The sequence below is a fragment of the Odontesthes bonariensis genome, chromosome 1, assembly GCF_027942865.1.
Source record: "Odontesthes bonariensis isolate fOdoBon6 chromosome 1, fOdoBon6.hap1, whole genome shotgun sequence".
Taxonomy (NCBI): Eukaryota; Metazoa; Chordata; class Actinopteri; order Atheriniformes; family Atherinopsidae; genus Odontesthes; species Odontesthes bonariensis.
Window position 1 is genome coordinate 33,898,603 of NC_134506.1, and position 11,600 is coordinate 33,910,202.

At 41.1% G+C, this 11,600-nt stretch overlaps 1 protein-coding gene across 3 annotated transcripts in view; it reads right to left on the reverse strand.

The window, feature by feature from the left end:
* adcy7 (adenylate cyclase 7) overlaps positions 1 to 11,597 on the reverse strand; it is a 66,767-nt gene extending 55,170 nt beyond the window's left edge. For 2 of the 3 annotated variants that reach the window (XM_075464940.1, XM_075464919.1), the window contains exon 1: positions 11,504 to 11,597. The gene's annotated coding sequence lies outside the window, so the exon portion shown is untranslated. Of the gene's footprint in view, positions 1 to 2,059; positions 2,347 to 11,503 lie in introns of those variants that run through there. The other variant, XM_075464929.1, reaches the window with a different exon arrangement.
* Between the last annotated feature and the right edge of the window lie 3 nt (positions 11,598 to 11,600).

Genomic DNA, 11,600 nt, shown 5'->3' on the forward strand with positions numbered 1-11,600 from the left:
GTATTATCTGTAAAGCCATGGAGAATAAAAATGCCAAAATGTCTGGGACAACTAGTTAAAAGAGCAGTACCCAGTTATACTGGGTAACAAAGGCAAAGTGACTGCAATTAAAGCTAGAGAGAGCACAAAGCCATGCCACAAATTAGCAGCATCTGCTTTCTGTCACTGGTATCAGAGCCCATAAAAGTAAAGCCATAATGAAAACTATCAATAAATTACGGGCACTAGATGACCAGGCTTTTTTTTCTGTAATCGTGAATATAGGTTTTTAAGAATTTTGCTAATTACCAAAAGAGAGTTTGGAGAGTTTTTTGATAGGAATTGAGGACAGAGAGATAGGGTTTGACATACAGCAAGGGGCCCTGAGCCAGGATTCAAACCCGGGCAGCTGCATTGAGGAGCTTCAGCTCAAAACAAAATCAGAAAAATCTGCCAACTCATTTAGTTCTTTACAAAAATGAACAAATGCCCACGAATGTATATGACTTTTCTATTTTCCCACCTATGCAAATGTAGGACGCCTGCATGTGTTGGCTGGAAATAATAATTGTGATAACTGATAATATGGGCTCGAAAACTCTGACTGATGTGAATAGACTTGAAAGTTTCAAACCCATCCCGCTAAGAACCGAGAAATGCTGCATTCTTTTCATTGATGATTGTTTGATCGTTGCTGCTAATGTCTCTTGGGATCCACTTGGGTTTTACACATAATATGAATACGATTATAGGGCCTACAGTGATAGAACAGGACCTGACTGACAAAAACTTTAGTCAGACTAAAACCAAACTTAAATGCATGTAAATATGTTGTCGTGTCTGACCGGAATCAGAGAAAAGTGAAGCTCACAAAGCTGGACGAAAACAACCAGCTATCTGATGAGGGTTTTTATCATTCCTGCAGATGATCAACTGGGCTCACATGGGCCCAGGCTCTCGTGCTCCAGGCACATGCTCAAAAGTCCCATCTTCTCATAAAAATATTGTGCATTAAAACGACAAATGCACCTGTCCATAAACAACCTTTCCACTGACATGATCATGCTCATCGTGACAGCTGTTGAAAAGTTTACGAAGTACGAGGAGAATCCACTCAAGCAGTAAAGCTCCGAAATCAGCGCAGAGACATCTCTCAAAAGAAACCAATGTTTTGCAGAGAAAAACATTGACGACTTCCCACAGAGAAAATTAGACGCAGCAAAATGTCTCGAATGTTTTCCCATACAATCCACAACGGTGTGACATTGAACAGACTTCGTCATAACTCTGAACATAAATGGATTCCTCTCTCAAGTACGCATACAGGGACAAGGACGGTGGTCCAATTAAATGGACAACTCAAGCTTGAACTGCAACAGTACTGACAGACATCAGATAACAAAGGCAGTGCGTCCATAAATTACACCAAATTTCAGCTTTTTTATATTTTCTTCTTTTTTTTTTTTTTTTTTACTGTTTCATCGAGTTGTCAATGTGGTCAATGACGATTTCCTTGCTAAATATCAAATCCACCTGCATCAGTATGTTTATGTATGTATGGTCAAAAATGTGGGCAGCTAAGGCACATCAGTGACATCTAAATATCAAAATAACGGTCATAACCGATTGAGCTTTCATTTTTAGCTTATAAAGAACATACTAAATAGATAATCTTATCTAGTAAATTTCCATTGTCCTTCTTCAATCCAGGCTCATTATCGTTGCATTCCCAAATTTGATCTAAAGCTACTCCCCTCTGCTCATTTTAAAGGTTTTGCACCAAAGATCTTCTTTTCAACTGAGAGCCAATCCTAGTTAATAACTTATCAACCAGCCAAGCACAATGAGTGGCTTGTTGAGGCAGCAAGGGCTGCAGACTTGCCTGTGGTGTGCAAACATTACACATTTCCGAAAGAGCAAAAGCACATACTCATACAATAGAGCAAAAAAAAAAGATGAACAGAACACAGCCCAGCATGAAAAGTGAACATTACATTTACCAAATTAAATTAAATTTAGTGTCACATTCACAATATCAAAACAATACTAACATAAATTATTCAAATATGAACTCACTTACCTAATTTAATTAAAAACAAAGAAAACAAATGTCTTCCAAAGGGGTGGCAAAAGAGTTGCAAAGACCATTCGAGCCTTAGAGCTGTAGCGCAGCTGTACTGCAAATTCCAACGTCCTTAGTTGTTAATGTCTTTCACAGGTAAGTTTTTCATTTCTGCAAACTCTGAGTTTTAATGGCACTTCTCCAGATGGGGTGCTCTTATAAGCATTACATAATGTCCTTGAACGACAGCAAGCACAATACACTGAAAATGAAATGAGGAGAAAGAGAGAGCAAGACACCCACACATCTGCACCGTCCACACTCAAACAAGAATTCACAGGAGGCAAGCATCGGCTCACGTTGGCTGCAGGGTATTGCGTCACGGCATCTGATCAAGAAGTTTGACACAAGGCCATTTCATATGCATGCGTTTCACTCTAAGCATTTTTTTTTAAATCAGCAGCACATCATTTCATCCCAGTGCATTACAGGAATATTAAGCAAGATTCATTAGTCTTAATATATGATTACTTGTGAGTTGTTGGTTACAAATAAATGATTCACCCTTGAATATGTAGACACATTGAAATGCATTTTATCACAAAATGCTGAAAGCAGATTGTTATGAGTGTTCTCACAAAGGGCCTGTGGGAGGGGAAGTTGCCCAGGAAATGGAACAATTTAACACATAGGGCAAAGTGGCTTTTCACTAATAGCTCTCCAAAAACATCCCATCTCAGTTGCATTGATCCTCTCGAAACAGCAACAGTAAGAGTGCACACCCTAAAGAGCTTTCCTGGGCAAGCTGGGGTACTTTTTAGGTGCTCGTAGTCCTCTCAGTTTTTTTTCTCCTTTATGCCAGTATTGTCTAACTTTGGCATGAAGCATTTATGTATAGTATTTTGTGGCAAACTAATAGGTTAATGTTGTTTATGATCAGAGGTTGAGTTAGACTGGAAACGCATAAGGCTCAGCCCTGCAACATTTACTTTACCATCAACACGATGTCTCAACAAAATGATCAAGGCCTGCACAGGGGTCTTGACCAACACATTAGCCAGTTGAAGTCATGGTGTCAGAGCCTGACTAACTTAGCTACTACAAGCCCAGAACTTGCCTGACACACACCCTTTAGTGTTAATAATACAGAAACTAATGACAGAACCTGATAACATCTTTACAAGCTTAAATTGGAATCAGACTTAGATAAGATGAAAGAGACTATTTCATAAGTCAGCGCCTGTTCAAGGTGAGTAAAACCAGGGTTATCTTCTATATGTCCCCTAAGTAATTCACACGCAGACAAGTGGCAGACACCCCATTATCAATATTCTCCAGGCTTTATTCACAGCTAGACTCACTGTTTGAAAAGAGACAAGCTATGAGGTGTATGTGTGTCTTTGCTTGTAAAAAAATATGTGAGGTGGGACGCGAGCAAAATTAATGCTAAGCCTTACATCTGCTAACAGAAAAAAATGTCTTATGGTTTGATGTCTTGATGGTTTGATATAACTGCTGGAAATTTACTTCTGTGCTGTTACAAGGACAGATGTTCCGTAAATACCACTTGTAAAGACATTGCTGACCCACCTTCCTCTTCTACTTCTAAATAGTGGGGGCTTCCCTAGCTGCCTGCTCCAAATACCATGAATATCCATAGACTGTATTTAAAGGATGATAATTTAGAGAAAAACAGACTATAAATCAGGGTATGCTGTAGGGCTGGACTAATTTGGGATTGATAAGCTGCTAACATTTAGCAAACAGTTTGTTGAAACTGTGTGGAGCGTCTCATAAAGCACTCTGTGCTTTTCATTCAGACACAGCTGCCAATGTACAAGGTACTCGCCACGCACGCTGCTACCACTGGGAGCAACTGGAGATTCAGTGTCTTGTCCAAAGTCACTTCAACGTATGGAGGAGCAACCGGCAATCTGTTCTTGAAAACAGGGATAATTACTATGTTTTTACACGCCCAAAGGACTCCCAGACAGTCCCTGTGAGCAAATTCAGGTCAAATATGAAAGTAGCCTTTAAACACAAAATGATGTCTAACTATAAAGAGCAGTGCATGGGAGCATTTACCTTTAAACAATTTAAAGGTAAATGTGTGTGTTTGTGTGTGTGAGTGTGTGTGTGTCATTGCTAGTATCAAAACAATCCGTTAATATTTTCTTAGGTATAAGTTGCTAACACTAGCAGTCTAAATTCACATGTTTGCAGTCTTGTCTTTCGAACTGTTAGGGAGCTATGGGGATTGGGGGAACAAAAGAAAAGAAAAAGAGAATGGAAAATGCTTATGCACGGATTCCATTGGGTAGTTTTAACAGAGAAGCCGAGTCTCTCGCAGGTTTGATGACGCCAGTGATAGAAACCTTGAACCCTGAGGGAGTTTGGAGAGCCAGTCCCAGCGGTATCCGGCTCGTTTTTGTTATCTTCTACAGCAGGGAAGCCTCCTACGATTTCACTGCCCAATATAGAGGAAATCCAGAGAGTGAAAGATGATGCATCACCCCAAGCAAGGGTCATGTCCACGCTACACTCAATGGCCTCACATGCCTAGACCGTTTAGAGTTCTAAGATGAGGTTAACTTCACTTTAAATAGATCAAACAAGCTTACGCTGAGTAAAGGACAATCTGGAAAGCTTGGTGGTTCTGTTGCACATGACAATAAGTGACCTGAATCACTGACCACTGATTTGGTAACCGATAGTTTTGTTGTTTTTAAAGTTTTGTCCATCTTTAACACTCATGACATATGCTGTTGAAAGTTTATTACAAATGCACTGTCAAAACTGATTATGAGATGACTTTTGAAGCTAAAAGTAGACTACCTGATCTTTGCAAATATCTTCACTATAAAATTTGAAAATCCTTGATGAAGCATTTTCTTCTTATGCAAACTTACTTAAATTACAAAGAACACAATACACAGGGATAGGGAAAGGACAGGCATTTGTAACATCCACAACAAGGATTATACTGAGGTAATGATCTCTACCTGGGGGCACCAGAATTGGAGTTAATGAGTCCGATTAGGCCCCAGCGTGTGTTCTTTTTCTCCACCACTAATGTCAGGGGGTCCAAATCCATGCCAACTACAAAACCAGCCTTCCTCACTAGTCTGTCCAACCATCCAGTGTCTCTCTCCTTAGTGCTGCCTCACCAGCACACTGCAGCATAGGAACAGGACACGAGCCATGACAGACTGATAAAACACCAGGAGGAGTTTGTTGCAGATGCTGAAGGACCCCAGCCTCCTCAGGAAATAGAGCCGGCTTTGCCCTTTCCTGAGGAGTCCAACAGGTCTAAAGTCCTTGAGTTCACTGGAGTGTGCCTTCTTGGGAGCCGGTATGAGGCATGGTGTCTTCCACAGTGAAGGTACTCTCCCCAGCTGCAGACTCAAGTTTGTTGAAGTTGAAGTGGCTGCTTTACTGGGGGCACAATATTCTACTCTCCTCTGACCTGATCTGTGGTGATGGTGGGGGGTGGGGAGGTCCCTACTACTCTGACTGATGGTGAAGGGGGGGGGGGGGGGGGGGGGGGGGGGGGGGTGTTGGGGTCGTAGATGCGGTTGTAGCAGAGGTAGCAACAGCTGCAGCACAGTCTGAGTTGTAAAATCTGTTGTAGAAGTTGTTAAGCTAATTAGGTCTCACCACAACATTGTCTGCTTTGCTATTTCCCTTTTCACAGCTCATGATGGCCTTCTTGCCATCCCAGACCTGCATGAGGTTGTTTTCCTGCAGCTTCTCTCTTCCACCTTTTTTCTGTATGCCACCTTCAGTCTGACTTTAAGCTCCCTCTGTACATGATTCCACTCTCCATTCTTAAATGCCCTCTTCTTATTATTTAGGAGGTCCTTGATATAACTGGTTATCCAAGGCTTGTTATTAGAAAGGCAGTAGCCTATACAGGTTTTGCAGGAACAACATACAACGGTTTGCCTTGGCACAGGTGGCTTCTACTTAAGCTAAAGTAAAAAGGTTGTGGTCTGACTTTCCCAGGAGGGGGAGGGGGGGTGACAGTGTATGCATTGTTCACCTTGCCATACAGAAGATCAATAGTGCTGAATCGGTTAAAGTTAGGGAGGGTAGTGTCCAGTGCAACATGATTGAAATCCCCAGGAATGGCATAAAGGACTCTGAATGTTGCGTTTGCAGCCTCGCAACTGTGGAGTGGATGTCGTCACACACAGTGTCTGCCATCGCCTGTAGGGGGACACACACAGCAATGCCATGCAAAAACTCCCTGGGCAAGTAATACGTTCGTAGACTCACCGTCAGTAACTCAATGTCTATGCAGCATAAAATTTCCTTGACTGTAACATGCCCTAGGTTGCACCACCTGTTGTTGATGAAAAGTGCAACGCCCCCCACCCTTGCTCTTGCCACAAAGTTTGTTGTCTCCGTCTGCCCTTAAGATGGCAAATCCATGATAGCATTTTGAATATTGCTAGTTAGCCACATTTCAGTTAAGCACAACAAGCTACACTCATGTTGATCTTCAAGTTCCTTACCAGAGCATCCAGTTCATCGGTCTTATTTGTCAGCGAATTTACAATTCCCATCACAACCAATGGAATCTAGGGCTTGTATCTCCACCGCTTCTCCAGGCACCTAGCTCTCACCTCAGCACCGGCTCTGCAGCCTCGAAAGCACCACAGTTCCTTTAGGATCATGTCTGTGCAAACTATGCTGGCATTTTTCTGTAGAACAATCAGCTGATTCCTTGAGTAAACAAGTTTACTGTTGACATTCCATTGCAGGAAAAAAAAGGTCATACCAACAGCATATAATAAAAAAACACTCTTGGAAGTGTATAATAAAAAGTTATGTCAAAAAAAGTTCACAATAATGTAAAAAAAAAAAAAGTACACAAAATACAAAGGACAGACAAATCTACCGAAAGGGCTGCCCCTTGTTTTGGCGCAAGACTGAGACTGGCCAATGTAGGTGGCTAGAAGCATTTAAAAATCATAACAAGGTCTGATAACAACAGTAAATGCCTATTAAGTGAGCAACTCTGCCTGTGTGCATGCTTGTGTATAACTAGCTGCCCTTTTTCTGTGAGGGCAGAAACAAAAGCAAAGTGCTCAGCAGTAAAGAGGGATGGTAGGGTTATCCTGACACACATTCCTTCTAAACAAACTGTAAATAACACTCAAGCTTGTGCTTTTCTGTGGAGCAAACTACAACTCTTGCTGGAAAATGAACGACTTTTTTAAATGTTGCAACAGAAAAAAAAGAGTTATCAACAGAGCAAAATAAAGAAATGAAAGATTCTTTAAAAAAAAAAAAAAAAGAAGGTACTGACAGTATCACATACAGAGAGCACGTGTGCGTCTCAGCTTGACAGTTTACATCAACTCAAGTTCTAAAGAAAAACCTGTAAGAAGTCACATTTGCATTTCCTGTAGAGGTTCCCCATATTTCCTGCCAAAAGTCTATGCACTGTATGCGTGTTAGCAGATGAGTTAGTGTGTTTAGTTGGCACACCACAGAAGAAAACAAAATTCTCCTCAGCCCCGGTAATATATGACAATTAGTCCACTTTTGTTTTTGTTTTGTATAATTGCAGCAAAACTGAAAAGGGAGTTCAACTCAGAAGAAGAAACACTTCTCCTTTCATTTGCTTTGACAAGAAAAGTTTCCGTTTGTCAAGAAGCAGCCAAAGCTATGAATAAAAATGCCCCAAAGGATACATGATAATAAAGACTAAACTAAAGTGTTTTAGTCTACAAATGTCCAGGTGATCCTATGTATTTTGCTCTAGTGCATCATTTTTTCATGGTGGATGAGACACAAGTATGAAAAAATGTAAATATAACCTAACAATGGAAGACTAAAGTTCCTTTTTTGACAATGCCAACTAAAAAAAAAAACCTCCCTGAAAGAGAATAAATGTCCTCATGTTGAAGGCCACTTTTTCCTACACGGTCAGATCATGCTGCCTCACGGAGGCAATAGAAACACAAAACAACTCTACCACAGGTTATTAAGACACGTCCCAAAACAACAATGAGGAAAGGGAGGCTATGGCATCACTCTGAAGCGTACAGATATGTTCCTGGGTTTTCTTCTTTCCTCTTTGTGTGCATGTGTACACCGCTCAACCCTCGACAGATGGTCCTTGTCTAGAAACATCAAACTGCCGAATGACTCTAATAATGTGAAAAATCACAACGAGGTTCCGATCATGTCAAACTGAGAATGTTTACAGCATCATAATGGGTAACTGCACACCAATGGCCAATGTATGTGTGACAGAGCCTTATCATAGCACAGTGTCGATCCGCTGAACCCCGACATTGAATTTAACACCAACCTATTGCAGAGTAGTTTTGTAATTATACAGTCTCCATATCTCAAAGCGATGTTGTCCTTGTTTGTCTACCACTTGACTTATGACCCCTACGCATATTTTTATTCTTCCTTTACCCTCAAAGGCATTCGACATTGATAAACCAGTTTTATTGTATTTCCCATGCAACTATAAGTGATTTATACAGTTTATGTGAGATAAAGGAAAGTGATGAAGTATGTCACCATGATAGATAGTGCTGCTGGTCATCTAAGCTATGCCCTCCTTCTAGAAATGACAAAGGGATTAGTGATGTAATCAACCAAATGATATAAACCTGACTCACATAAGCCGCGTCTATCACGTTCATGCAGTCCGCGACATTAGGAAGGCTCCATGAGGATACGTACTCCTTTTTGCATCCTGCAGAGCAGCAGCAGTGCATTTATCATCCAGTCTCCATTTTTCTTTTCAGTTTCAAAGAATTCACTTTTCACTGCAAACAGTAGCATCGCTGAGCTCAAGCAAACAAACTTTAACATTATATTTTCACAAGACACTCGTACACCTTCACGATCACAAACCCTTGAAAATAATACAATGAATAAACTCAGGTCTGCTCTTGAACGAATAAAGTGCACATCAATCCCTGGAGAAGATCAGGGGTGAAGTCATGTAGTCTATTTTATAGAAAATGATTTCTGGCTGAGACAAAGGACCTGGAAGTATCCAAGTGGCAACCACGATAAGAGGGGATTAAATTCTCTAAATGAAAAGGAAGGGTCCATACCAAAGCTTCCTGTATAATCTCCTTGTCACGTTTGGTGTGATGCGTGGCGTGGAGAAGGTAGGACACGGGCGCAGATATTTCCAAACAAAAGACTTGATTTATTTCCAAGAACAAAAAGCACAGCTGAACCGGATTACAAAAACGAAACCTGGTTAGAACTATGAAAAAAAACAAAAGGACAAACCCGACTTCACAAAAAATGGCTAGAACAACTGTGGGAAGGAAGCATGAATGACGGTGAGGATCTGGCGATGATGGATGGGAAACCTGGAAACTAAATACTGAGGGAGTGATTGGTGAGTGAGTGCAGCTGAGGGGGAAAACACAGGTGACGCGAGTGAAGGTGATGGCAGGGCAAAAGAAACAATGGCAAAAACTAAACAGGAACTTGAAACTTAACAAAACTAAGACATGACAGAAACTTAACATGACCAGACTGTAAAACATTGAAAAAGCTAAAAACTAAACAGGACCTAAAAACATAGCCAAAACTAACAGGCATGATACTCCTTGAGTATGGGATATACTCAAAGCATTGGACCGTTCTTTAACCAAAGTAAGGAGACAATGGTCTTACTCAAACACGATTTTTAAAGCAACGCTCTATTATTTACATGCCATTATACTAACTGAAACTGGTATGATAATCATAAAATGTGCTCTAGCAACCAGCCACTTCCAATGTGACAACAGTGTATTTGACTTGTGTGTCTTCTTTTATTCTTTTTAGGTAATACTTTCACAAAGTCGCCACCATTTGTCGAACCTGGATTAACAACAAGGTTAAAAAAAACAAAACGCACGAGGTGAAATATCTTATAGGCCCTTTGCAGTGCATTGTTTGAGCGCTCCGAGTTTCACCACAGCCAAACCGCCTTGCGAAGGTGCAGTTGGATTGGCTTGACAGTGTGTTCCAAAGAAAAACCCTCGCAAATCCTCTTCACACCTTTCCTGGACTTCAGAGCGTCTTTCACTGAGGTCCAGGAAAAGTGGAAAAGCTCCGGGAAAGACCAAAACAAGGAATGGAACAACTTCACAGCCTTAAAAGTTACAGCAAACAAATTGCATCACTTGAGAAAGTGAAATGTCAACTATTGCATCAAATAAGGCTTACACATCCTCATGGTCATTTGCAATACATTATCACAGAGATGAGTTTCAGCTAAAGCCAATGTCATGTAACAGCACTATGACCTGGGTATGTAAGGTGTTTAACTGAGACTCCACTCCAGAAGTCGAACAGATAGCCATCAAAGAGTGGGCTGGTAACCATTCTAATATAATTAATAAGAAGAATAATCTCCGTCCCTAATTGGCATGTTTTTACAAAGACATTTAAATCACGAAGAGCTCTCAAATAAAAGGGGTATACACCGTTGGATGAGCCCTATGAAAACCCACCGGGCACAACGTTCTAGGAAAAGATGCAAAGAGATTAATAACAAGTCAGCATCCCACAGCGCGTCCGCGCTTTTGCGTGATTGTTAAAAAAAAAGGGAACATAAAAGAAAGGAAAGGAAAAGAAAAAGATGGGGGGGTGGACTGCTACTGCCCTGAAAATATTTAGGCTCAGCTGAAAGTATGTCAGGTGAACAGCACATGACAACACAGGAAACTGATAAACGTTTAGATTTCACTGGCATGTCTGAGTTGTGCGTCCGTGCCAAGACAAAGAGAAAAGCCACTCAGTTTCAGATTCACCTCAGCCATTTGCAAGAAAGTTATCATCATAGAACTGGGATAGTTTCATATATATTCTGCTCAAACAGAAAAAAACCTTTACGCGGCAGATATCCGAGATAGTCATAACAGACCGTACTGAAAAACCGGCTGAGACAGGATTAGAAGAAGGGGGGGAAATGACATATACAGACAATTCTCATGCTATGTCTGCCGACAGTCCACAGTCATTTTATCCGGTTGCATTATGTCAGCGTAAAAAGCTTTCATCAAATTTAGAGCGAGACGGAACACGTTTTCAGAAACCTCTACCTCAGTGGGAGAGAAGTTCACGCCAATGGCTCGCTCAAGGCAGAAGGGAAAGCATGCATTTAACTTCTGGAGAAGACTCAGGGTGTCAAGAGCAGCCAGGTGACGTGTTGTGAGAACACAAGAAGAAGTTTAAAAAAAAAAAAGAAAAGAAAAGAAACCTTTCCAGCTTCAAATTCCGTTAAATCTATAGATGTATCACATGCGTTGAACCATATCAAAATGACGCTTCAGATGTGAAGTTTTCAGCTGAGACGCGTGTCCTGCGGTGTTTTCATCCAAGCCAACATACATTAAACTCTCCCTGTGTGGCGGGACAACAGCTCGCGAGGTCTCAACGAGAACATCTCATTTTCAATTTGACACCAATTAAGCAGCTTACCTGAGATCAAAGCGGCGTCCCGACAATAAATCTACCTTTATTAACCGGTGGGTGCAGCGTTTGAGCGCGTGTTACCGTCCGCGTTCTCGTCAACTGT